Source organism: Phocoena sinus, chromosome 13 (genome assembly GCF_008692025.1).
Source record: "Phocoena sinus isolate mPhoSin1 chromosome 13, mPhoSin1.pri, whole genome shotgun sequence".
Classification (NCBI taxonomy): domain Eukaryota; kingdom Metazoa; phylum Chordata; class Mammalia; order Artiodactyla; family Phocoenidae; genus Phocoena; species Phocoena sinus.
The window spans coordinates 23,948,596-23,976,377 of NC_045775.1; the positions used below are offsets into that span (position 1 = coordinate 23,948,596).

At 45.7% G+C, this 27,782-nt stretch overlaps 1 long non-coding RNA gene across 1 annotated transcript; it reads left to right on the forward strand.

Moving 5' to 3' along the window:
• The first annotated feature begins 191 nt into the window (after window positions 1–191).
• Window positions 192–27,281, forward strand: LOC116764462. The gene is made up of 3 exons (XR_004352890.1): window positions 192–470; window positions 7,616–7,845; window positions 27,040–27,281. It is a non-coding gene; the product is annotated as an uncharacterized LOC116764462 (long non-coding RNA).
• Window positions 27,282–27,782: the final 501 nt, after the last annotated feature.

Genomic DNA, 27,782 nt, shown 5'->3' on the forward strand with positions numbered 1-27,782 from the left:
GTCATTAGTCAGCAACACCTGGCACCTACTTCCCAGCAGCCTTACGAAGGATGTTTGCAAAGCCCAGTACAAATCCTCAAAGCCACTGTATCAATACTGACTGTATTCCTGCTACAGGAAATGAAGACATTCAACACAGGGGTACACAAGCTCATAAAGCAGAATAAAAGGCCTTTGTTCTTCCAGCAATTAAGTTCTAAGTTTGAAAAGAGGAAACCTACCAGTTTAAATGGAAATAACAGAAATCATCTTTCCATATGCAATGGACTCTGAAATTGGATTAACCTTCCATTCTAAAATGAGCTTCCTCTGTCTCCCTTCCAGAAGCAAATGTAAATCAGCATTTTCAGGGCACATGGAGAAAAGAAGGAACACCAGCTCACCTCCAACAGACATGCCAAGTAGAGGACTTCCGTAACAGTGAAAGGCAGGGGCCAAGGCTCAGAGCCTTTGCACAAGAAACGGCCCAGGTAAAGTGTTCTTTAAGTTGGATTGGGGGAGAAGAAAGGCGAAGGTGAAAGAATTGTAAACTTGTAGATTTAGGCATTGTCGGATTAGTGATCTCAAACTCAGATGCCTTTGGATGCCAGACAGTTCATTAAAATAAGGAAAGTGGGCCTGGTGTAAGACTACTGAAAGGGGTGGTTATAGAGTGAAGAGGGGGAGCATATACCAATTAAAGACAGATGCTTGGTTTAAGTCAAATAAACAAAACAGCTTATTCTTTACACCTTAGGGGCTCCTGCTTACATCCCTCACCTAGTCCAACCTCTCATTTTAAACATTTGGAAACTAAGACCAGGAGAGGTGAAGTGACTAAGGCACGTTCTCTGTAAGTAGCAGAGAGAAGACTTTTAGGTCAGGCATTTCAACACAACAGAGAGCACCACAGAGTATGCTAGAGGTCGGATGCGTTATTCATATTTCAGAGGAGACTTTGGAGGCAGACTGCCTAAGAGCATGGACTCCGTGGCCAGAGGGCCTGTGCCTGAATCTCAGCCGTAATGCTTAAGAACTGTGTGCCCTCGAGCAAGTTTCTTAACCTTTCTGTGCCTTGGCTTCCTTGTCTCTAAAATGGGGATAATAATTGTACTAACTCCATAGGGCTGTGGTGAGGATAAAATGCATCAATATGTGGAAAGTACTTAGACCTGTGACTGGCCCATAGGTATTATCAATTCCGTTTCCAGATGAGGAAACACATACTTAGAGGTCAAGGTCACACAGCTTTACTAGAGGTCAAAAATCTGCATAGGCACACACACACACACACATACACACAGCTGGCATGGAACTCCCTCTCAGGCATACTGACTTCAAAGCCTGACCTCCTGAGCCTCACATCTGCAGTGACCAATAAGAAGGAAAGGGGGGGCCAGAGCAGAGGCCGGAGCTCTGTGGCCGGTTCGATTGTTCTACTTTTTAGGAGTAATGTAGGTTTCCAGAAAAGCAAGCACAGGGATGAGGCAGTTACATCAGTGTTTCTCAAACTTCAGCATGTATTAGAACTAACTGCAGGGTGTGTGAAAACACAGAGTGCTGGCATCTTGCACAGGGTTTCTGAGTCAGCAGGTCTGGGATGGGGCCCAAGAATTTGCATTTCTAACAAGTTCTCAGCGATGCTGAGGCTGATGGTCCAAGGACCATACTGTGAAAAACACTGATGAATTTCTTCTGATCCTCAGTGTCATCTCATGAGCTTGGCATTTTCTCCATTTTATAGTGGAGAAAACCAAGATCAGAGAACATGGCTGAGTCACCCAGTATCATACCGCTGGAGCTGGGTCTTGAATCAAGTTGGTCTGACACCGAAGTCTATGCTTTCTCTACCTCACCATGTGACATGAGGTGTGGGCAGTTATTCTCTGCCAGGCACAGAGCTACGGGCCAGAGGCATAAGGAAGGTTAGGGCTCTGTCGTGGGCTGGAGTGTGCAGGTGGAGAAGATGTGAGGGAGACTTCCCTGGAGAAGTTCACCAAGTGCCCTACCTGCCCTGCCACTGAGTCTGACTAGGTCACATCCCTGACACTGACACTGCCTTCATTAGCTCTCCAGTTCCTGCTCCCTGTAAGGCCCCATCAGCCTCCACAAGCTCACTGCCCGCAAAGCTTCAGTCACCTTAAATTCTTGTCCACCCCCAAAAGTGACATGCTTTCTCCAGCTTGCTGTGCTGTGTTCAGGTTTCCATCCGACTGGGATGCCCACCCCCTTCTTGTCCTGGAAGACTCGGCAGCCCTGACCACCATCCCTCAGTCCCACCACTGTGGGTTATGTGCTCCTCCTGTACCTTCCCGAGAATACCTGGCTTACCTCTTTCATAGCACTTGTGTACATTGTTGGGTAATTATATATTTACCAATCTATTTCTCCTTTTACACTAAATTTCTAGTCTAAACCAACTTTTTATCTCTAAGTCCTCAGGGGCTATTACAGTATATGGTACAGAGTGGTGGGGCAGTGGTCCCAAAACTGAGCTGCACATTGGAATCACCTGGGGATCTTTTTAAAATTCTGAAGCCCAGGTCACACTCCAGACCAATTAAATCACAGTCTCTGAAGATGAGATAGGATATCAGCATTTTTTTCAACTCTCCCCAGGTGATTGCAACGTGCAGACAAGCTTAGGAAGCACTGAAGTAGAGTTTCAGGATGCAGGATGGATGGATGGATGGATGGATGGATGGATGGATGGATGAATGGGTGGATAATCAAGTTGAAGTTTGAATAGGAGAGTACCAGGCAGAGAGAGGTAGAAGATTTTCAATAAAAAGTAACAGCATAAGCAAAAGTTGAGGAATTTGAATTTTATGCCATAGGTAGATGGAAATCATTGCAAGATTGTAAGTGGAAGGGTGAAACAAACAGATACGTTTTTTAGGCCAGTTGGCAACTGTGAGATCTTATTGGAGTAGGGGAGGCAGAAAAAAAGTGAGTTTTCTGCTTCATCCTCCTTCTAGAGACTGGCCTCTGGGAGGCTGCTGAACTTTCCAGAGAGGCAGCTCAAGTGAAGCTTGATTGTGGGAGCACTCGTGGCTACTGGGGCGGCGGTGGCGGCTTGTCATCTCCAGCTGCTGTGAAACTAGGACTCAAATCCAGGTTTTTCTGCTTCTGAGTCTCATAACTCTTTATACTTCAGATTATCAGCCCCTCCAGGTGGCTTCTGACTCCATAACCTGCTGTGAAAGTAAAACTTGACAAACTCAAATGCAAAAGCGAGCAGACATTAGATCATCAGCGGCCACTAATAAAGCTGAACCTGCCAGTTAAACAATTAGCTCTGGAGATCAAACTGCAAAGAAAAGCAATGATGAAGCCATCAATTATACTCTCCAGTTTTATCTTCTAGTTAATCGATCCATCCATCAGCTCTCTGATACTCTAGTGGTTATCCTCTGCATTGGGTTTCCCTGGGTACCCCAGGAGGCTGCCCACCCTGCTGCACCCCATTTTACCTGAAACCAGGTTGTCCTCTGGCCAGTGTCTTTCCTTCTCCCCATTCCCCAGACTAGTGATGGAGGTGGGGAGGAATGTGTGAACTGGAGTCGAAGGACTTCACACACTTGGTCTTCTGCTTTCCCAGCCACACGTCGAGAAGGTCCCAAGCATTCACCTGGAGGAGTAATCAGGCCCCATGCACCTGGTCTGTTTTTTATCTTTTTTCCCTGTTCTTCCCCTCCTCATAAAATTTTCTCTCTCCCTTCTCCTTTTTTATTATTCCTCCCATCCCCTTTCCTTTTCCCCTGCCACTACCCTCTTAAGCTTATGACCACTTCTCTCCCATTTGTCTACCTGTTAGCTTCCTACCCCAGGGATACCACACTCAGATTTTGCCCTGGGCAGGAGCACCTAGCCCAGGAGGAAAGTAAGGACTGAGCTTGCTAAGCCCAGCGCCTGCAGAACTACAGCCTCCCAGAGGGTGTGTCTTCTGATAGATACAAAGGCACTGGATGGGCTGGCTACCTCAAAGTTCTTTGTATTCTTTCTGTATCTTTCTCCTGTGTTCTGGAGCAGTGCAGTGGGGTGGACAGAGCATGGGCTCTGGTGTCACCTCTGTTCAAATCCTGGCTCTGCCGTTGACTGGTTCTGTAAACTTGACTATGTTATTTGACCTCTCTGAGCTTCAGTTTCCTCATCTGTGCCCACCTCCTTGGTTGTTAGCTCTAAATGCCTAGAAAGGCATTCAGCATAGTGAACACAGAACAAAGTCTTGAATGTTGACTCAACCACTTATCAGCCGTGTGACCTCACTATCTAACCTCCCTAAGTCCCAATTTCCTAACCTCTTCCATGGGTGATAACAGGACCAAACTGGTAGGGTTGTGAAGATAAACGAGATAACTCAGGGAAAGTACTTAGCACCTGGACACATAGTAAACATGCAATAATTGCAAATTGTATGCTCTGTTTGATGTTATATATTATTCGCACACTACCTAGTACATGGTAGGTGCTTGCTGTAGCCAGCCTCCAAGATGGCACCAGGGATCCTTACCTTCTGGAATTCATATCCTCGTGTAGTTTACTCCCACACTGAATCACAGCTACTTCGTGTGAATATCGTGCAAGTGACAGTGTGTGACTTCCAGGGCCAAGTGGTAAAAACCATCTGAGCTTCCACTTCACCTTCTTGAATCACTTGCTCCAGGGAATGTCAGTCTCCAATGCCATGAGATCAGGCAAGCAGCTGTGGAGAGGCCCCCATGGAGAGGCCCTGAGGCCCCTTGCGAACAGCCAGCACAAACTTGCCAGCCATTTTAATGCACCACCTCTGAAGTGAGTCCCTGAGATGGCTGCAGGCCTGGCTGACGTCTCATGGCCACGTGATGGGAGACCTGGAGCCAAAACTGCCCAGCCACACCAAATTCCTGACCCATACAAACAGTATTGTTTTTTTAAGCCACTCATTTTTTCTGCAGCAATAGTTACCTAATATAGTGCTTTTAAAAAAGTCAGTCTCCTCTCCCAAGTGAGAAACAACAGGTTGGCATGTCTGTCTGCAAAGCCACGCAGTCTAGCATATGACCAGCAGGGAGCGCCATTGGACCATTTTCTTATCTGGCATTTTTTTTCCCTCAAGCAGTGGGCGCACCTGGGTCTGGCCAGAGGAAATGCCGGACCTCCCAGGAAATAGGCCAGCCACTTCAGGCCCCTGCTCCCCGTGGACAGAGCTGATGGCAGTCCCTGGGGAACAGCCAGGCCCAAGAATCGGCTCAGAGTAGATCCCTTGCCCATGTAGCTAGGAAGCCCAGAGAATGGCTCAGAACCCTGCTTCTCCCGCTTCACAGCTTTAAAACAAGTTCTGGGCAGGCTTGAATACAACTCCCCAGTGGCCAGAGAAGCTCCCATTCTTGGGCTTGAGCAAAGACCCTGATCACGGGTGCTGTGGCCATGAGGCACCACTGGGGGAGGGTTTGTATGTCTTGTCCAAGTGACTCATTCGCCCCTGAGAAGAAAGGGCCAAAGAGAGCCTAGCCCGGGTGACAGGCCTTGCTCCCTCTGCTGTGCTGGTGCACCGGAGCCCCCCACCCTGCCAGTGAGCACACCTCATGGTCAGCCTATGAGAAAGTTCTGCTGCAGGAGGGCAGTTGACACTGTCCTTCTTGTGCCCAAGGTTTTGGGACCCCTCATCACATATTTGCAGACCCAGGCCCAGCCTCAAGGAGTGCAGGCCTGTCAGCTGGGTCTGCCCCAGCCGTAGAAGAGTTGGAAACCAGGGACCAGCTAGCTAGCCAGCCAGCCTGAGAGAGGGCCCGCAAGCTGGAGACAGCTGGGGTCAGAATGCAGCACCCTAGTTCCTGCTGGGAGGTGAGAGATGGGTCGGACAGCTAAGCACCCCTCCTTGCTCTCCTTATCCTTCAGAAAGAACAGAGAGCCCTGATGGCCCTCATCTCCTCTGAGGCTGAGACTCGGGGTATCAAAGGCCTTCCTGGTTCTTTTGCTTACATCTCCCTTGCCCTGGAGAGGCAGAGCTTTGTGGGGGAGGGTAGAAAGGGCTAGAACATATCCTGGATGCTTTGCCTCATTCCTTGTTGGTGATGGGGTCAAGGTAGGGGCCGGGGGTGAGAGGGTGAAGATTAATGTACCAGGAGTTGACTGATCCCTGATACCTACTCCCCCTGCCCTTAGAACTGGGTAGGAGGCAGAACCACGTGGGCTCCAGGGGGCTTGTGAAAATGTCAGGAAGGCACCTTTTTTCTTCTGATGTAGTGTGCTTAAGCATTTACACATTGAGCTACATACATATAAGTAATATTATACATTGCTTTTATTTCTCCTTTTTATTGTAGGGTGTTATTTTTAAATCTTTGAAATTATGCACATAGGTGTTAATAATTATGAGCTTCAACACTGTAAAGGGGCACATGATGGTTAATTTTATGTGTCAACTTGACAGGGCTAAGGGATGCCTAGATAGCTGGTTTCTGGTTGTGTCCGTGAGGGTGTTTCTGGAAGAGATTAGCATTTGACTCAGTAGACCAGTAGTAGACTGAGTAAAGAAGATCCTTCGCCGGTGTGGGTGGGCATCATCCAATCCCTTGTGGGCCTGAATAGAACAAAAAAGGCGAAGGAAGGGCAATTCCCTTTCTCTCCTTGAGCTGGAACATCCATCTTCTGTCCTCAGACATCAGAGCTCCTGGTTCTCAGACCTTTAGACTTGGACTGAATGATACCACCAGCTGCCCTGGCTCTCCAGCTTGCAGATGGCATATCTCAGCCTCCATAATCACATGATCCAATTCCCATAACAAATCTCTTGTATATCTACATATATCCTATTGTTTCTGTTTCTCTGGTGAACCTTGACTAATACAAAGCATTAAAATGGTTATAAAAGAGAGGCATTGGGTTTGATTGTGTTGAGAAGCACTGCTGTAGAGGGATTGATTATTGCCTCAGCTCATCCCTTGACAATTCAGTTCTATAAGAGGCACTCATTTCTTAGGCTCCAGAATTATGCTATCAGTTAGCCTTATGCAGCTCTGATTAGAAAAGGTAGAGATAGTACTTTAACCTTTAGCCAGATACACATTTTGAGCCTATCCTTGTATCGGCCCCATTGTCAAGACACTGTGATAGCTATTCCTTATTAGGTGTCTACTAGGTTTAGGTGCCTTCATTCTGCAGGTGAAATAGCTACAGCTCAGAGAGGTGAAACAGCTTGCCCTAGGAAGCTCAGCTAGCAAGTAATGGAGGAGATCATCCTGCTTGATCTGAAGGCTGTGTTTATCACACCAAGCCCTGGTACTTCTGAGAACAAACTTGCACTTGACAGGTGCTATAGGTTGCATATTTGTACCCCTCCAAAATTCGTATATGAAACCTAATCCCCAATATGATGGTATTAGGAGGTAAGGCCTTTGGGATGAGCATAGGTCATGAGGGTGGAGTCCACACAAATGGGATTAGTGCCTTATAAAAGAGATCCCAGAGAGCTCCTTTGCCCCTTCCACCTTGTGAGGACACAGCAAGAAGACAGCCATCTATGAGCCAGAAGCAGGCTCTCGCCAGACCCCAGACCTGCCGGCTCCTTGATCTTGGACTTTCCAGCTTCCAGAAGTGTGAGAAATAAAATTTTATTATTTAAGCTACCCACTCTGTGGTATTCTTGTTATAGGAGCCCAAATGGACTAAGAAGACACCAGGTTCCAACTTGTTTGGGGAAGCCCCCAGTTGACAAGAAGTGTGGTTCCGTAGTTATTGTCACAAACCATCCCAAAGCTGATCTTCTCCATCCTGGATGTTGCACTGGGACCCTCACCCTCACCAGATCTCAGTCCCAGCAGTGAGAGAAACTCCAGTCCCTGCGAAGATCTGTGGTTAGATGACTGAACCCGCTCTCGCCCAGTAAGTTGCTTTCCCTCTCTAGATATGCCACATTGTTATTGTACAAGAGCATATGTTGTAATATTTGATAGAGTTAATCATGTTCGTTCCTTTCGTTTTCAGAATTTTCCTGTTGCACAGCAGGCACTCAATAAATTAAAAAAATTATTTTATATTTAAGTATAGTTGATTTACAATGTGTTAGTTTCAATTGTACAGCAAAGTGATTCAGTTACACATATACATATTGTATATCTATTCTTTTTCAGATTATTTTCCTCTGTAGATTATTGCAGAGTATTGAGAAGAATTCCCTGTGCTATATAGTAGGTCCTTATTAGTTATCTATTTTATATATAGTGGTGTGTATATGTTAATCCCAACCTCCTAATTTACCCCTCCCCCGCACCTTTCCCCTTTGATAACCATAAGTTTGTTTTCTAAGTCTGTGAGTCTGTTTCTGTTTTGTAAATAAGTTCATTCGTAACACTTTTTAGATTCCATATATAAGCGATATCATATGATATTTGTCTTCCTCTGACTTCACTTAGTATGATAAGCTCTAGGCCCATCCATGTTCCTGCAAATGGTACTATTTCATTCCTTTTTTATGGCTGAGTAATATTCCATTGTATATATGTACCACATCTTCTGTCAGTGGACATTTAGGTTGCTTCCATGTCTTGGCCATTGTAAATAGTGCTACAGTGAGCATAGGGGTGCATGTCTCTTTTCGAATTATGGTCTTCTCCGGGTATATGCCGAGGAGTGGGATTGCTGGATCATATGGTAGTTCTATTTTCACTTTTTTAAGGAACCTCCATACTGTTCTCCATAGTGGCTGTACCAGTTTACATTCCCACCAACAGTGTAGAAGTGTTCCCTTTTCTCCACACACTCTCCAGCGTTTATTGTTTATAGACTTTTTTCCCCCTTTTTTTTGCGGTATGCGGGTCTCTCACCGCTGCGGCCTCTCCTGTCACAGAGCACAGGCTCCGGACGCGCAGGCTCAGCGGCCATGGCTCACAGGCCCAGCCGCTCCGTGGCATGTGGGATCCTCCTGGACCGGGGCACGAACCCGCGTCCCCTTCATTGGCATCTCAACTACTGTGCCACCAGGGAAGCCCTGTTTATAGACTTTTTGTTGATGGCCATTCTGACCAGTATGAGGTGATAAATCATTGTAGTTTTTTTTTTTAATAAATATATATATATTTATTCATTTATGGCTGTGTTGGGTCTTCATTGCTGTGCACAGGCTTTCTCTAGTTGCGGCGAGTGAAGGCTACTCTTCGTTGCAGTGCGAGGGTTTCTCATTGCAGTGGCTTCTCTTGTTGCGGAGCACGGGTTCTAGGCATGCAGGCTTCAGTAGTTGTGGCACTTGGGCTCAGTAGTTGCGGCTTGTGGGCTCTAGAGCACAGGCTCAGTAGTTGTGGCACACGGGCTTAGTTGCTCCGCGGCATGTGGGATCTTCCTGGATCAGGGCTCGAACCCGTGTCCCCTGCATTGGCAGGCAGATTCTTAACCACTGCGCCACCAAGGAAGTCCCTCATTGTAGTTTTGATTTGCATTTCTCTAATAATTAGCGATGTTGAGCATCTTTTCATGTGAATATATATTTTTTCAATTTATTTATTTTTGCTGCATTGGGTCTTCATTGCTGCGTGCGGGCTTTCTCTAGTTGCGGTGAGCGGGGGCTACTCTTCGTTTTTGTGCGCGGGCTTCTCATTGAGGTGGCTTCTCTTGTTGCAGAGCACGGGCTCTAGGCACGCGGGCTTCAGTAGTTGTGGCTCGCGGGGTCTAGAGCGCAGGCTCAGTAGTTGTGGTGCACAGGTTTATTTGCTCCGCGGCATGTGGGATCTTCCCGGACCAGGGCTCGAACCCATGTCCCCTGCGTTGGCAGGCAGGTTCTTAACTACTGTGCCACCAGGGAAGCCCCAATGTGAATATTTTTATAAATGAATGCTTCAAGGGTGTTATGGTCTTGGTGGCATGATAAAACTAAATAGATAAAAACAAATGGTGCTATAGGAATATATTCATTCAACAAATAATGACTGAGCACCTGCTACATGTAAGGCATTGTGCTAAGTGCTGTGGAAGATCCTAAAGTAAATGAGCAACAGATACCCTCCCCGGGTATCAAATGTAGAGTACTTTATAAAACAACCCTTGTCTTTATCTCCACTTTCAAGGCACACAGAATGAAGTAGAGACCTGCGTCGACCAGCTGGACGAGGCATATAGAAACTGAAGCTCAATACAATTCTAGGTTGTTATTCAGGTAGAAATGCACAGCAGCATGCAAAATGGAGAGTGTTCTGAAACCATGGAGACGTTGGGGTGCTTCATTCTGTCCTATGGAAGAAAGTGGGGAGCTGTGAGAATCATAGTGGTAGGCTTTGAGGAGAAGCTGGACACATGTTTTTAGGAAAATGACCCAAAAAGGAGCCCCCAAGATTATCCACATGAGGTTGATGAATGCCTCCACCCCAGGGACACTCACCTTTCCAATCCCTAGTCTCGTCAGGGTGCTCTTACCTGCAGTAGGTAAGAGCAAAGGCAATCAGCGGAGGCTCCATCAGCCCACGATGAAGAGGACCCCCAAAGAAAAATGTTTAGAAAACCATATGGGCCCCCTCTATGTGAACAGTCTGTCAGAAATGTCTGCCTCCTTACAAAGAAACAAACTAGTCCCAACGTATCTTAATAGCTTCATGAGCTTCTGCGCAGTCAGGAAATTGATTTTCTGTTCTCTCCTGACTCCTTCTGGACAGTGGAACTCAGTTATCAAGCTTTACTTCCTGGTCTCCCAGTAACCCTATTTGGTGAAATTAGAGTTAGGAGTTTAATTCAATGTAGTACAAAGCCCATGAGATTGGCTTTATGGTTTCAAGACCTCTGCTAGGAAACAGAATCCTGCGATCTCTATTCCTCTTCCAAAAATTGACGGAAAGGTGGCACGGGGCGGTGGAGTGGGCTGGGGGTCAGCACAGCTCTCCTGAGTTCTGTGCCCCCTGCACCCTGAACTGCTATGCTCTGAGCCCTTTCAGGGCTAGATATCTATCAGCCTATTCTGTGAAGCTTGACTGGCACCTATCTTAAAAAAAAAAAAAGAGGGACTATTAGATTTCTTTTCCACGCTGTATAAAAATAAAGTGACGAACTGAGCCAAAACACAAATAGCTGACATTCTTCAGGCACCTCCCAAGTGGGATGCAGTTTACATGCGGCATTTAATATAATCCTACCCTCGGCCAGCTGCATGGGTACATGACCCACATAGTTCACAGGGGCCCACTCTTAGGAGGGCCCCTGCACTTGGCTTACTGCTCTGCTGTTGTTGTCATCTTGAGATTCTTAATGTCTTCTGAGCAAGGAATTTTTGTTTTGCACTGTACCCTGCAAATTATATACCCAGTTCTATCCTCACCATAACTCTGTTGTTTGGTAGGTATTGTTGATCCTAGGGAAACCAATGTTCAGAGTGGGTTCAGAACCTCACCCAAGTTCATACAGATGGAAAGTGGCAGAGCTGGGATTTGAAACCAGGTCCCTGCTGCCAACCCCAAATCCATGCTCTGTTGATTCAGTGGTGCTGCCCTCCTGACTTGGTTGTCTAATTCAAGTCAGCCCATCTCTCTGAATTAGGATATTAATTCTGGACACTACAGGTTAAAGTGCATTAGCAGGTGGGTTTTTCCCCGTAATCATCAAGATAATTACTTTAGAACTCTAAATAGTTCTGAATGTGTAGTATTTATTTTCCGACAAAATGTTTTCCAGCTAAATCTGCCAAATTTTGTTTTTGAAACCTAGGCAATCTTTTTATCCTCATACACTTTTTTGTTTTGTTTTGTTTTGTTTTTGTTTTTGCGGTACGTGGGCCTCTCACTCTTGTGGCCTCTCCCGTTGCAGAGCACAGGCTCTGGACGCGCAGGCTCAGCGGCCATGGCTCACGGGCCCAGCCGCTCCACAGCATGTGGGATCTTCCCAGACCGGGGCACAAACCCGTGTCCCCTGCATCGGCAGGCAGACTCTCAACCACTGCTCCACCAGGGAAGCCCTATCCTCATATACTTTTAAAATGGCATTACAGATGTCAACATGAAGAACACTTGCTCTATAACAAAATTACATTTCTTTCCAAGATGTAGTGATTTAATAATTAAAACAATATCCATGAAATATAAATACAAGGTATTCATAAATAAATTAAATTGGATTGTGGTTTCTAAGAGCCAATTATCATGTAAAATATCTCTGTTGGTTGAAATAATATGAGAGCAGAATATCAATTCTGACATTCTCTATAGGCCATTGTTATAAATTGCTAGAATGGTCTAATAGGCTATGGAGTTTTATTGAGGTTTGAGATGGTCCTTAAAATATTCATTATGTGTTAGAAATTAGTTGTCTTGATTGATTTTAGTTATAATTCAATTATATGTTTACAGCATGGGAGAAGGAGGGGTGCTGTAGAACTGAGAAGAAAAGTCTGTTCTACTTATGAAATAATAGGAACTAAGACAGCGGCACCATGATTAAGAAGTTCAGACAAACCTAGATTTGAATCCCAGTTTCACCACTTTCTAACTGTGTGACCTTGAACAATTTACATAAATTCTCAAAGGTCTTCATCTATAGAAAAGGGTTGTAATGAGGAATAAATTAGATAACGCATAAAGCACAGAGCACAAAGCACTCAGCAAGCCCTAAAATAAATGCTAGTTCTTATGATTTCTGCTGCCACAAAGGGGGGATTGAAGGGTTTGGGAATACAGCCCTTTCCTACCTCAGTTATTTTGCATCAACTGAAATCTTAAGGGCCATAACAATTTCTACAGCAATAACTTGAAACATTAGTGCGATAACTCAGTGGTGTGTTGGTAGGTGGCAGGGAGAGTCAGGGAGCCCGGATTTCTAGTGCTTCCTGTTTCCATGGTGTAAATACTCCATCAAGCTACCAAAGCGTTGCTGCTGAACGTGGAGCTGGGAAGGGATGCATGCACTCACTTCTCAAGAACTGTTGTGACCTGGTTCCATGCCCACTGGGAAACCATGGGTTCCAGTTCTGGCTCTGCAGCAATCAAATTGCATGACCCTGGGCAATTCCCACCATCCCTGGGCCTCAGCTTCTTCATCTGTAGTAGTACCTATCTGGCATGCCTCATAGGGTGGATGTGACAATGAAATAAAGGACATGAAAAACTATTGAACCTGTGAAACAGTGGAGAGTAAATTGGCAGTAGTGTTGATGCACAGACTCCTGTAATTACAGAGGGAGCTTTGTCTGATTTTAAGGTCCCAAGACCGGCAATTCCTTTGTCTTTTGATCTGCTGCTCAGCTGGGCACTCCGAGCTCCTGGTTTATTTACCTTAATCTTTCTTTTTTTCCTTCTCTCTGACCATTTAGCTTATAATGGTTATCTGCACAATTAACATAATAAAGCAAGTTAGATAGGCTCTTTCAAGCCTTAGGGAACAAAGACTGGCTCCAGTTTCTTGAGGCCTAATGTGATCTGAGAAGGAGATTGAGAAACAGCAAAGCGTGCCCCACCCACCCTTGGAGCTCAGGAACAAGGGTTCCTTGTCCTTCAGGACCAATGGCTGTCCTGGTGACCTGATCACCTTGTTTTCCCCTTAGTTCCCCACTCTAGTCCCCCTGACAGTCAAGAAATTCTCTCTCGGACTTTCCTGGTGGCGCAGTGGTTAAGAATCCACCTGCCAATGCGGGGGACACGGGTTCGAGCCCTGGTCTGCGAAGATCCCACATGACACAGAGCAGCTAAGCCAGTGCGCCACAACTACTGAAGCCTGCACGCCTAGAGCCCGTGCTCCACAACAAAAGAAGCCACCACAATGAGAATCCTGTGCACTGCAACGAAGAGTAGCCCCCGCTTGCCCCAAGTAGAGAAAGCCCATGGGCAGCAACGAAGACCCAATGCAGCCAAAAATAAATAAGTAAATTTATAAAATAATATCTTTTAAAAAACCTCTCTCTCTGTTTTATCTACTCTTTTTATCTACTCTTTATCACTGAAAATCAGTGAGTGTCATGGTAGGAGCATGAGTCAGGCTGCGGGGCCCAGATCTCAGTGTCACTGGGGACTTCCGTTGAGCTGGTTGTGTAACATTTCTGAGCTTCATTCTCTTTGAAACAGGAGGGAAGGGGGCAGGGCACAACCTTTAAAAGAATGACATAGCCCGAGGACATGACATAAACTGATTAGGCCCAAGATGGCAGAAGGTTGACTTTTACTAGACCTTGAGCCTGAGTATGCACTCACTGTAACACATCAGCAAGCTAAATGACACACCCACAGGTGCCATGACAGTTCCAAGGCTGACCATAAAGGTCAAAAATTAGGCAGTGGCCCAATTCCTGGAAGTCCCGTCCCTTCGCAAAATAGCTAGAATACTCCTCCCACTCATTAGCCTATGAAATTACCCACCCCTATAAAAACTGACAACCCCATATCCTGGTGCGCTCTCACCTTCTGAGATGGCCCACAGTCTGTCTGTGGAGTGTGTTTCTCTCTAAATAAATCCACTTCTTACCTATCACTTTGTCTTTCACTGAATTCTTTCTGTGACGAGCAATCAAGAACCCGAGCTTCATTAAGTCCTGAGACTATGTGTCTGATCTAAATTAAAAGACCATGGGTTCCTGGTGGCACAGTGGTTGGGAGTCCACCTGCCGATGCAGGGGTCATGGGTTCGTGCCCCAGTCCGGGAAGATCCCACAGGCCGCGGAGCGGCTGGGCCCGTGAGCCGTGGCCGCTGAGCCTGCGCGTCCGGAGCCTGTGCTCCGCAACGGGAGAGGCCACAGCGGTGAGAGGCCCGTGTAAAGACCATGGGTTCAAGTCCCAATCTGGGTTTTGGCTGGGTTCGAGTCCCAGCGCATGGGTTCAGTTCCCGATCTGAGTTGCACAGTCTCATCTTCATCGGCAGAATGGCGATCGTAGCGCCCACCTCATAGGGCTAGCATGACATTGAACGAGTCAGAACATGTAAAGCGTTTAGAGGAGTGTCTGGCGCATCAGTCCTTGCTGACAGACTTCCTGCTTCTATACCATCTACCTGTGGTCTCCCCATCAAGCCTGGGCTCTGATTAGGTCTCTTTGCCACAGTCCAGTGTAGTGTTTCTCATGGATGGAGAGCTCTCACAGGCCTTCTCTCTTGTCTGCCTAAATGTGGCTGCCATTGGCTACGAAGCACTTTCACAAGACACAAAACAGGGCACATTGCTGGTGAGGAGCCTCCCGTCATCTGAGGGGGGCTGTGGCTGTGCAGACACCCTGAGTCTCTTGGCTTCTCTCCTATATAGCAAGCAGGCCTTTCTGAACATCTAAGAGGAAGAGACATCACCCATAAGCATATTCAAGAAGACATATTCTCTGGCTGGGTAAAAGAAGGTCCTGAGGATTATAATCAGAAGAAAATACAAGGAAGTTTGGTTACTTTTTCATCAGTGGATCTTTCAGAGGTTTGTCCTTGATTTGAATATTTAGTCTTCAAAGGCTGTGCTGGTTGTCAACCTTTTCTGGCTCCAACACCCTGAGTGGCCCACTCCTATCGGTAACAACCTCTAAGGCTGCCAGTGAATCTCAGGCTGGGGTATAATAATCTCCAAGGGCTTGGTTAGCTTGATAAGAAACAGTCAGTTTCTTCATTTTCCTCAGAGGGAAAGCATTTAAGAGTGTGTTTCCAAGGTTCAGCTGCTCGTTTAATAACAATAATAATTACCTTAATGTTCTTCAATAGGGGATTAGTTAAACAAATTATGGTACATCCATGGTACATGATGCAGCCATTAAATTAAATGAAGTAGAACAATACACTATTTCATTAATGGTTACACAGCTCTAAAACTGTACCATGTGGGTGGCTTTGTGAGTGTTACAACTTCGGGTGGAGATTGCTGTTAAGAATTTTGGAATTAAGGAGCAGGCCAGCTGCATCTTAAATTAAAATCAGATCCCTGGATGTGAACCGAAATTGCATTTGTATCCTGGCCTCCTGAAAGGGGGAGAGAGAGAAGAACCCGGCATGAACAAGTTTCCTGGAACACCACTGGAAAGCAAAAGGGACGTTGTAAAGATGAGGATGAGACTGGAATTACAATTTCTGGGAGACAGCATGGTTCAGAACTGGCTGTTCCAAGTAGAGAATGATTGTGTGAGTCACTAAATGGAGGAAATCTCTGAGACTCCCTTGCGGAATCGGAATTGGCTGGTCAGGCTAGTTCAGGGCCAGCAACCTGCTTGCCCACCAGCCACTGACTTGGGGACCAAATATCTGGGAAGCACAGGGTTGAACTGCTTTCCACTGGGAAGATGCACAGGGAGCCCTATGCTGGGGGGAAGAGGAAATGTTTAAGAAGGGGTTGGAACGTGCTACAGAAAGAGGACGAGGATAAACAGACACCAGAGCAGGAAGATGCCACCACCCACCCAAGTGAGCGTTTCCAAGGCCCCACCCAGAGCAGTGTTGGCAAGAGAGCATTTCTGGGCAGACGGGTCACCTTCACTTCTCTGAAATAAGCATATGGCAGGGTAGATAGCAACTGGGATGGGTACATCAAATTCATAACCTTACAGCTGGGACTTGCGGAACATTGACATCTCCCCAAATGATTGCAGTATGCTTTCTGTCTGGGACCCAAAGAGCAAGGCACAAGGGTTCATGTACACCCTCCCTGAGTTCCTGGGCCAATGATATGCAGCCAAAAACGAGTAAACCACAGGGTATTGGCCCTCAGTGTTACTCTGAGGTACCACTGAATGTGAGTGCCCGTGAGCTGAGGAAGAAAGAAAAGACACTCCAGCAGCCAGCAAGAAGCAGGACTGAAAAGTGGTGCTGAGGTCTGATGTCCAGGCTGGTGTGGCTCCACCCTTTGAGGACAGATCCCTGATGTTCCAGGTCTCAGCGGGTGTGGATAAGCAGGTTCCCCTGCCCAGGGCTCTCAAGTACTGAGTATAAGTCTCTAATTTGCTTTCCATGTGGCAAGGTAAGGAGTGAGAACAATGTACTCCCATCATTCACCTTCAGACATTTCACCATGAGATTGGAAATGGCTTTGCATTAGTTGTCTATCGCTGTGTAACAATGTGGCCCAATACTTAGTAGCTTAAGACAATAATGATTTATTGTCTCTTGTGGGTACCAGGGCTCAGATATTCAGGCCAAGCACTGTGAGGAGGGCTTGTCTCTGCTCCACCAACTCTGGGGCTTTAGCTGGAAGGAGCGAAGGCTGGGGCTGGAATATGGGAAGGCTCATCCACTCACACAGGTGACTGTTGAGGCTGACCACAGGCTGAAGGCCTAGCTGGGCTGTTGGCCAGAAAACCAACATGTAGCCTCTTCATGTACTTTGGGCTTCCTCAGAATATGGTGTCCGGGTCCAAGAACAAGGGTTCCAAGAGAGCCAGGCAGATGCTGTATCCTCTTTATGCCCTAACCTTGGAAATCACATAGTATCACTTGTGTCACATTTGTTGTTGTTGTTGTTAGATTTTGTTGTTGTTGTTAGAATTGAGTCACTAAGTCTAACCTGTACTTAAGGGGAGGTTTAAATTCCCTCTTTTGGAGAGAGGAGTTTCAAAGAATTTGTGGACCTATTTAAAAACCCACATAGGCCTCGTAGTTACATAGATTATGACGAATAGGGATTGAAAGGCTGCTTGCTCCCCACAGTTCCTTTTCCTTACCATAACTAAGGTGTTGAAGCTTGAGGGGACTAGGAATTGAAAGGTATCATTAAGACTTTTGCTGTCCAATCCCAGTACTGGGCATATACCCTGAGAAAACCATAATTCAAAAAGAATCATGTACCACAATATTCACTGTAGCTCTATTTACAATAGCCAGGACATGGAAGCAACCTAAGTGTCCATCGACAGATGAATGGATAAAGAAGATGTGGCACATATATACAATGGAATATTACTCAGCCATAAAAAGAAATGAAATTGAGTTATTTGCAGTGAGGTGGATGGACCTAGAGTCTGTCATACAGAGTGAAGTAAGTCAGAAAGAGAAAAACAAATACCGTATGCTAGCATATATATATGGAATCTAAAAAAAAAAAAAAAAGTTCTGAAAAACCTAGGGGCAGGACGGGAATAAACATGCCGATGTATAGAATGGACTTGAGGTCATGGGGAGGGGGGTGTTAATAGGAGGTATTATTAGACATTGGACATCCCCTTGGGAAGGTCCACAAAAGAAATCAGCAGAGGGGAAGGGGAACTGGACAAAACCTATTAGCATGTGAGTAGGAATCTCTCTAATGTCGTGGGTTTGACCCTGGCCTCTGCAACACGCTAGCTATTTAAATTACAACTGCCTTAACCTAGCTACTTAGCTTGTATGAGCTTTGGTTTCCTCAGCTGTAAAATGTGAATGAGAGCAGCACCCATCTCGTAGGGTTTGCGTGAGAATTAAATACAGGTAACCTACAGTGCCTGGCACCTGGCACATCACTGTCATGTTGTTGTTGTCCTGTCTCCAGCCTTTCCCCTCCCACCTCTAAAGAAGACTCAGTTTCTTCCTCTTTCTGAAGCTGAGGGGTGTTGTCTTGCCAGGGAAGTTTCTGTGAGCTTTTCCTATGTGAGAGGAGGGAAGGACCATGAGGAAGGGAAGAGGAACCGGGACTCAACGCTGAGGGACAAGTTTTTCATGGAATTTTGAAGAATGAAATGCAGGATAGTTCAGGGGTGTGAGCCAAGAGAATAGGAGAGAGAAAAAAAAACAGGTTTTCTAAGACAAATCCTTCATGTGGTTCAAAAAATATGAATATGAACTTGAGTTCGTTTTTAATTACCTTTTGGTTGTTGTGGCTATTTCTTTGATCAGGACATTGCTCAGAATCTAGACCGTGTGGAGACAGTTTTGTAGGTGTTTGTTACACACTTTGAACTAAAACTAAGGCTCAGAACTATAGATATAGCTTGATTCTATTTGTGTATGCTTTTGCATAGAAAACTTCTGGAAGAAATACAAGCCACCATTAACAGTAGTTTTCTTTGGGCTGAGAGAGAGACTATTACTTATTTTGTACTCTTTGGTTCTACTAACTTTTACTTTAACATGGGCAGATATCACTTTCTGGATCTACTTGACACAAATTAGGTGTTTGTTTTTGTTTTTATAAATAACCATTTATTAAATACCCATTAAATATCTGTGTTAGAAATTTTATATGTGTTATATCTGATCTTCATAACAACTTTACAAGATTGATTCCATTATTTCCTGTTTTATAGATGAGAAAATTAAAGCTTGAAAGATGAAGTGAATGTTTTAGTTAGGAGATACACACACACACACACACACACACACACACACACACGTATATGTATATATATAGAGAGAGAGAGAGCCAGAGAGAGAGAATTTTTGGCTCACATGATTGTGGGGCTGGCAAGTCCAAAGTCCATAGGGCAGGCCAGCAGCCTGTCAGCGTGGGTAAGAGTTCATGCTGCAATCTTGAGTCTGAATTCAGCAGGGCAGCAGACTGGAAACTCAGGCAGGGTTTCTATGTTGCAGTTTTGGGGATAATTTCTTCTGGAAACCTCAGTCTTTGCACTTGAGGCCTTCAACTAATTGGATGATATGTTTATATTAAGTTAAGTAGTGATAACACAGGTATATTCATAAGCAAAAATTCACTAAGATTTTTATATTTTACTGTATGTATGTTATAACTCAAGAAAAGGAAAAACAATATTGAGCAAAATTCACTTTTTTTTAAAACAAAAGCAAGGAGGTGATTCTCATGAGAGTTGGGACACTGCTGCCTTTAGGAAGGAGTGAAGAATTGTTACCAGAAAGGACAGGAGGGGGTAATATTCTGAAGTGCAGGTAATATTGTTTCTTGACCTAGAGGTGGTCACACAGATGGTCATTTATTCATGAAAGTCTTCATAACATTTTTGTTTCATATACTCTTATGTACATGGCTATGCTTTACAACTTTAAAAAAGTTTTCAACAATCAACTTAGTTGTTGCTCTCTTTTATTTATTTATTTATTTATTTAATTTATTTTTGGCTGCGTTGGGTCTTCGTTGCTGCGCACGAGCTTTCTCTAGTTGCAGCGAGCGGGGGCTGCTCTTCGTTGCATTGCACAGGCTTCTCATTGCGGTGGCTTCTCTTGTTGCAGAGCATGGGCTCTAGGCACGCAGGCTTCAGTAGTTGTGGCACGTGGGCTCAGTAGTTGTGGCTTGCAGGCTCTAGAACGTGGGCTCAGCAGTTGTGGCGCACGGGCTTAGTTGCTCCACGGCGTGTGGGATCATCCTGGACCAGGGCTTGAACCCGTGTCCCCTGCATTGGCAGGCAGATTCTTAAACATTGCACCACCAGGGAAGCCCCAGTTGTTGCTCTCTTGATGCAACTGAAGACTGGAGATGCTGGGAAGGACCCCACCACCACCACCAGGCAGAGTGCTTCAGCTTGGAGGGCCAGCTCCTGGGTCAGGCTCTGCTGCCCCTCCCTGCAAGGACCACCTCCTTCACCTGTCTCTCAGCCCATTTAGGGCTCCTGGAAATTGCCCCTCCCGCATTTCAGGGCTCCTGATCAAGAGGAGACACATCTCATTGTGGAAAATTTGTTCTGTTTCACTTAAGAAACAGCATTTTCTTCCCGTGTCTGATGTGTTGATTAGATTTCAGACAGGATTAGCAGGGTTGATGGCATTAAGTAAAAAGTCATCTCCTTTGGAAACAGCCCAGGAAGTTTGGATTCCATTTTTAAAAGCCTTGGATCCCATTAAGATGAAATATTGAGAACCGTGTGGATTCCGATTCGATGGGACAAGTCAGAACTCCAAGTACCAGCAGGCCCGTGTGGACACCTCTGGGGCAGAGGGAGGAGGGTGGGAAATGAGGATAACATAATTTGTCAGTAAGATCAGAGAATTTTCGGCAACTCTCTTCCTCAAGAACAAGTGATCAACAAATCAAATATGGCCCATCTGCCATCTGCTGAATGAATTACAGTACACCTGTACCATGAAATAATGTGCATTCACTTAAAATTTCAAATTAGAGTTATACCAATGGACTTGGATAGAGTTCCACCAGGTATTATTATTAAATGAGAAAAGCAAAATATTTTAGCTTTTAAAGCACCTAAAATATGATCCTATCATATAAAACCATGACAAACAACCTTCCCATTTATGACATGAGTACTTATGTACATGAATATGTGCCTCTATATGAGTCTACATATATGGAGAAAAATATGGAAAGAAACATACAAGATTGTTAATATCATTTACCCCTGGCAGGATTTGGGTTTGTGGTAGGTGCTGAAGAGGGTGGGGGAGAGAGGAAAGTTGGAACCAAACAAAAGGGAACAATAACAAAAAAGAGCCAACAAGTCTGATGTGATCACATTTATGTGTTTATGTAAAAATGAATAAGGGAGAGGGTGTTAAACTATGTGGTGCATCTCTACTGCCTCTAGCCCTGCCCTGGGCATGGTAAATAACAGAGGAAGGCTCTGTCCACTAGAAGCTTACACTCCCTTTGGGGAAACAAGGCATAAACACTTGCAGCACTTGGTGTCAACATAATCTGACACTCTAATCTCTGTCTCCTGTGTTCTTGTTTATTTAACAAGCATTTCCTGAGCCCACACTAGGCGCTAGTCATGGTCACTGCCCTAGGGAACATATCTAGTTGTGGAAAATGCAATATAATTAGAGATGGATACATAGAGGTGCTGAGTAAATATTTATTGCATTGGGTTAAAATAACTCTAATTTGGACATAGGTGCTATATAAGATTTTTGTCATTATAGTCAAATCAAGATCTAAAGGGACCTTACTACCTATCCAGTCTGACTTCCTTATAATTACATATGTGGAAACCGAGGCAAGTAGATGAGAATAGTCACTTGTAATGTACAGCAGAGCTGGGATGCCAACCCACAGCTCAAGGACCACTCATTTCTTTCTGCCATAGTGTGAAGTCTTCAAGCAGAACTGAGAACAAATAATGCCTGAACGAAGCATTTGACATTTTAGTCGTGTTTCAGATGAGGCAGCTGATATAATGGGGAAAACATTGTGCTATAGGTTGAATTCTGTCCCCCCAAAAGATATGTTCAAGTCTTAACCTCTGAAACCTGCAAACATGACCTTATTTGGAAATAGGGTCTTCAGATGTAATCAAGTTACATCTGATGAGGTCATACAGGATTAGGGTGGTCCCTAAGTCCAAAGTGACTGGTATCCTTATAAGTAGAGGGAAAAGACATAAAGGAAGTTTAAATACCTATTACAGAGTGAAAGAAGTCAATCTGGAAAGCCTACATACTGTATGAGATTCTGGAAAAGGCAAAATGATGGAGACAGTGAAAAGATCAGTGGTTGCCAAGGGTTAGAGGGGAGGGATGAATAGTCAGAGCACAGAGGATTTTAGGGCAGTGAAAATACTCTGTGTGATATCATAATGATGGTTACATGTCTATACAGTTTTTCCGAACCCACAGAGTGTACAACACTGGGACTTCCCTGGTGGTCCAGTGATTAAGACTCTGTGCTTCTACTGCAGGGAGTGCGGGTTCGATCCCTGGTCGGGGAACTAAGATCCTGCATGCTGCATGGTGCAGCCAAAAAGACCCCCAAAAAACAAACAAAAAAAAACACAGAGTGTACAACACCAAGAGTGAACCCTAATGTAAACTGTGGACTCTGGGTGAACATGAGGTGTCAGTGCAGGTTCGTTGATTGTAACAAATATATCACACTGGTGGGGTATGTTGATATGGGGGAATTTTGTGTATGTGGGGAGCCATAGGGTATACAGGAACCCACTGTACTTTCCACTTAATTTTGCTAAAACTGCTCTAAAATGTATAGTGAACCTAAAACTGTTCTAAAACGTATTGTCTATTTAAGAAAAAAAAAAGAGACACCAGTGCTCATCTCTTGATAGATTGAAAAATGCCTCTCACAGATCTCCTGCCTCTGGTCACCACCGTTTCCTGGTAGCAGTGGCCAGTGGGTGGGATTACAGTGAGGCCGGGTGTAGGAAAAGAAACATGCTGGCTGCCTTCAGCACTTGTTAGCTTGCAAACAAAGAGCTTTCCCTCCTTGTTTGACCAGGGGCCAGGAGGGGGCGCTCCTTAGCAGGCTCATACACCACTGCAGTTCTCCCGTTGAAATAGGAGCGTGATCTTATTTTTAGCAGATCTGTGTGTCAATGTCACCCTGAAATGAAAGTGCCTGGATGGTGGCAGGACATCATGCTGGGGGCTAAGGGGTCAGTAATTCCAGGGCTGTGGCTGTGGGACTGGATGACAAAGTATGACCCAGAGTTGAGGGAGGGGAAATGTCACAGTGCGTTCCATCCCCTGCCCCCACAATAGCCTGTGTCTTGAAGGTGGTGAAACCAGGAGGAGGGAGGCAGCTGTGGCAGAGAGGGGGTTGCCTCCCCCCTCCTTTCCCTCCTCCTTATCATTTTGGAGCTGTGCTAAGCACTTCACATGCATTTCTTTCTTTCTTTCTTTTTTTTTTGTCTTGCTATTTTCTTTCTTTAAAATTTATTTTATTGAAGTATAGTTGATTTACAATTCTATGTTAATTTCTACTGTACAGCAAAGTCAGTTACACATATACATTTATGTATGCATTCTTTTATTCTTTTTCATATTCTTTCCCATTATGGTTTATCACAGGATACTGAATATAGTTCCCTGTGCTATACAGTAGGACCTTGTTTTTTAATCCATTCTGTATATAATAGTTTGCATTTGCTAATCCCAAACTCCCAATCCATCCCTCCCCCACCCCCCTCCTCCTTGGCAATCTCCAGTCTGTTCTCTATTTCTGCTTCACATGCATTTCTTTGTCTCTGATTTAGTGTCTAAAGGTGACCCCTCTCCTTTTATGAGCTGTGGGCCCCTGAGCCTATCACTTAACTCTCTGAAGCTCAGTTCCCACGTTTGAAGTGGGGACATTAGCACCTGCGGGGGTTACTGAGGGTGTGGGGTAGTGGAGACAACCCAGGCTTTGAGTCAGGCGGTCCGGGGGCAGTTCCTGAAGTTCTGCTCACCAGGTCCCTTCTTCTCCTTGCACTAACAAACAGAGATGATCATACCCCCTGCTTAGGATTTAGGGGAGAATTTAAGGGACTTAATGAAAACCTACCACTTGAATGTCTGCCCTGTACCAGCCATTACACCAGGGCTCCAACACACACTCATTTAGCATGACACCTGATGATAGCATATGAGAGATTAAGCTGTTCCCATTTCACAGATGAGGACAACGAGGGCAGAGAGGTTATGTCTCAGAGCTCGGACCTAAAGCCAGGCCTGGGGTGCACTTTCTAAGATAAGTGTCTGTACAGCAGGCACTGACCCTTAGCTCACAGGGCTGACGCAGGAATCAAATAACAAGGCATTTGTAAACAACGCAATGAAAACAGTGCTTTGTAAATATAGGCAGCTTAAAACAAAAAAGTACTTCTATTTTTTAACTTGACATTTAAAACTTGGAGAACATCACAAATGTTATAATCTTGTGGATAGTCTTATTTAGACTAAAATTACAAAAAGTGTTCACCAACTGAAAATATTTTTACAGCTCCCCCAAACTGTTTACTAACAAGCATCCACAGGTTTGTTTTTATGGTACTGATGTAGTTTTGAATGTCAAATGACAGTCTGCTGGGATGGAAAATCAAAATAGGGCTTTTTGTTAAAAAAAAAAAATAGGACATCATTTAGCCCAAGTGGAAGATACTCAGTAAAAAATTTTAAAATACACTTTTTTTCCCTGGTGGTTGTCACATAGTCTTTCTCTCTCTCCCTTCCTCTCTCTCTGTCTGTACTGCATTCCCTCAACTTTGCCTCCTCTGAGCTTCTGCGCTGACTCTGGGTTTCATTTCTTCTGTTCTCTCTTCACTGGGTGTCGACTGCTGTTAGTGACTAGTTGTGCTGCGGACGGAGCTCCCTAGGATGGACGCGAGGGCTGCAGGCGAGGTCCCCTGGGCAGGGCCAGATTTATAGACATGTGGCCAGTGCAGTCACACAAGGCCCCGCACTCCTAAAGGGTCCCTCCGCTCTTGGTTTAATGCTCTGCAGTTGCTGTCTTGAAATTCTTAATAATTCTGTCTTTGAATTTGTGTTTTTGAGTGAAGACTGATGGGACAGTGGAGCCTGGTCTCATTCATGGTACCTCCCCTTGCTGCCTCCCAGGGACCCTCTTCCCTGCCCTCTGGAGCTCCAGGCCCTGGCTGCCCCTCCCCGCCCCTCTCCTGCAGCCACTGCCATTCTCTGCCCAGGGGGTGACCAGGTCTCACTGGAGGGACAGACCCATGGACCTGATTACAGGTATGGGGAAGGTCATGGTCAGGCACATGCCCCGCTCCCACCCCGCCACATCTCAGGGTGGGGTTGCCAGCAGCTGTCCTCCTTCAGGGCTGGCATAGGTGGCCTGGCTAGAACCTCCTGCCGACCCCTGATGGAGGTACAAGTGCATCTGGGTGTGAGGATTGCAATCCCTTGAGGTCACCTGGCCTCTGTGGCTTGAGGTGGTAGCCCTTCAGCTGTGGGAGGGGAGAATGACTTTCCTAACCCAGCAGGGACACTGAACTTTTATTTTGCATGGGGTCCCCAAATTGTGCAGCTGACCCTTCCTCGGGGGTCTCTCTTCCAGTACTTCAGTGGGCACCAAGGTCCCAGGTCTTGTTTCATTCTTTTCCTGCCTCCTGGATTCCTCCTCCCCACTGTCCTTCACCTGTTTCCTCCCGTTCTTTCAGAACTCAATTTAGATGCCATCTCGGCGGGCCCCCCCGCCCCGCCATTCCCAGCCCTCGTTGGTGTCGCTTTCCTTTCTCTGCCTGTGGCACCCAGTGCAGCCTCTGCCATCAACTCTGGCTCTAGTCCTTGTACTCTTGACCTCTTTGGACCTCAGTTTCCTCTTTATAATGGGGGAGGGAGGGTTGGCGAGCTCTTGGAGGCCCCTTCCAGTCCGTGATTCCACACGTGTGGGTCTCGACCCCCAGCAGGAGTGTGAGCAACATGCAGAATGAGACCTACTCTTCCCCTTGTCTGTGCCTCAGTTCCCACCCCTGTGCTCAGCACATTGCAAACACCTGACAAATGTGCTTTGAACTGGATTGTGAAAGTCTGTAAAACACTCAGTTCCTTGGAACAAAGGCTCAGCAGGCCTTTCAGACTCTCCTGCAAAGGGATCTCTTCAGGCATGTGACCTGGTGTGGCTTCAGGCTTTCAGATCCATCTCATGTCCATCCAGCTGCTCCCAGTGTGCTGAGGCCATCATAGTGCAAAGCCTGGGTCAACCTAGAGGTGGCCTTTCCTGGCTGTGTGTCCAGCAGAGGCCACTGCTGCCCCAACGTGGGTGCCCTGTGTGAGCTTCCCTGATGGGCTGGTAACTGTCTACTCAAGCAGGGTGCACCCTTGACCTTTTGCCCCAGCCTGAGAGTCAGCTGCCCTTTGCCCCTGGCAGCCAACTGACAGCCACTTGGCCAGAGACTAAGGGGGACGATAGCTTGAAGGCAGGCAGCTGGCCTGGGAGTCCAGCCTTCAGATGTCAGCCCATTCCATGGGGAGGAGCACAGGTGATGGGAAAAAAAGCAAGAGAAAGCCACCTCCTCCAAAGGGCATCGATGTCAGAGATATAGTACAGATTTGAACACATAGGGTGGGGAAAGGAAGACCAACTCTGCTCCCTCGGACTTCTCAAACTTTAGAGTGCAGAGGAAACACTTGGACAGAGTATTTAAAATTCAGATTCCCAACCTCACACATGAGAGAGTCTGACTCAGTAGGTCTGGGGTGGGCCCTGGAATCTGCATTTGTATACTGTCATGGAAGAAGGTGGGCTTTGGAGAGTCTTGGGATCAAAGCCCAGCTCTGGGCTTTATCTTGGTGTCCCTGCACCCCTCACTTTATCCACTGGAGTTTGATCAGAGAGGCAGAGCCACGATGAGTGATATCAACTCAAGACATTTGGGGGAGAATTGGGCATCACACAGTTGTGGATCTGGTTAAGCAGGCTACATAAAGTCATTGTTTCTGCATCCAGTGTTGGGCCTGAAGTCCCCCGAGCCAGCAGTTGGGAAGGAAAGATAGATGTGAAGTAGGGGAGAAAAGGACAAACTGGAACCCACAAAAATGAACTGGGCCCCTCAGGGAGAAACTGCAACTTGCATTTGTCTTGCTTCCTTTCAGTGACGCAGGTGACTTACAGGATTAGTTGGTGACCCACAGAGCCACACACACAGCTGGCCCAGGATTTGGAGAAGCAGATGGAGAAGACTGGGCTGGAGCAAGAGGGACAGTGGACTCAACAGCTGCCACACACCAACGAGGTGAGCCAGGAGCCCAGCATCAGCCTGCGTGGCAGGTACTGGTTGGATGGGGTTTAAGGAGTGCCCTTTATACAAACAGATTTCCCTCCCCTAAAGTATATTTTTAAAATTTGACAAGAAAACCTGAAAATATAGAAAGGATTAAACAAGGAAATAAATAAATAAACCCATAATTAAATAATCCACAGCTATTGTTAACATGTAGGGTTTTGTCTTTTACATATTTTTCTATTATATATTATACACACACATCTGTATTGCATATAGTTTCACAATTATAATTAATTTGTGTATACAGTTCTGAATCCCTCTTTTTTCTCTTAACATGATTCTTGTATTTGCCCAGTGATTAAAGTTCTTGGAAAACATCACTTTTATTTATTTTTTTTAAGATTTTTTTTTTGATGTGGACCATTTTTAAACTTTTATTGAATTTGTCACAATATTGCTTCTGCTTTATGTTTTGGTTTTTTGGCCACGAGGCATGTGGGATTTTAGCTCCCCGACCAGGGATCGAACCTGCACTCCCTGCATTGGAAGGCGAAGTCTTAACCACTGGACCGCCAGGGAAGTCCCCTGAAAACATCACTTTTAATGGATATC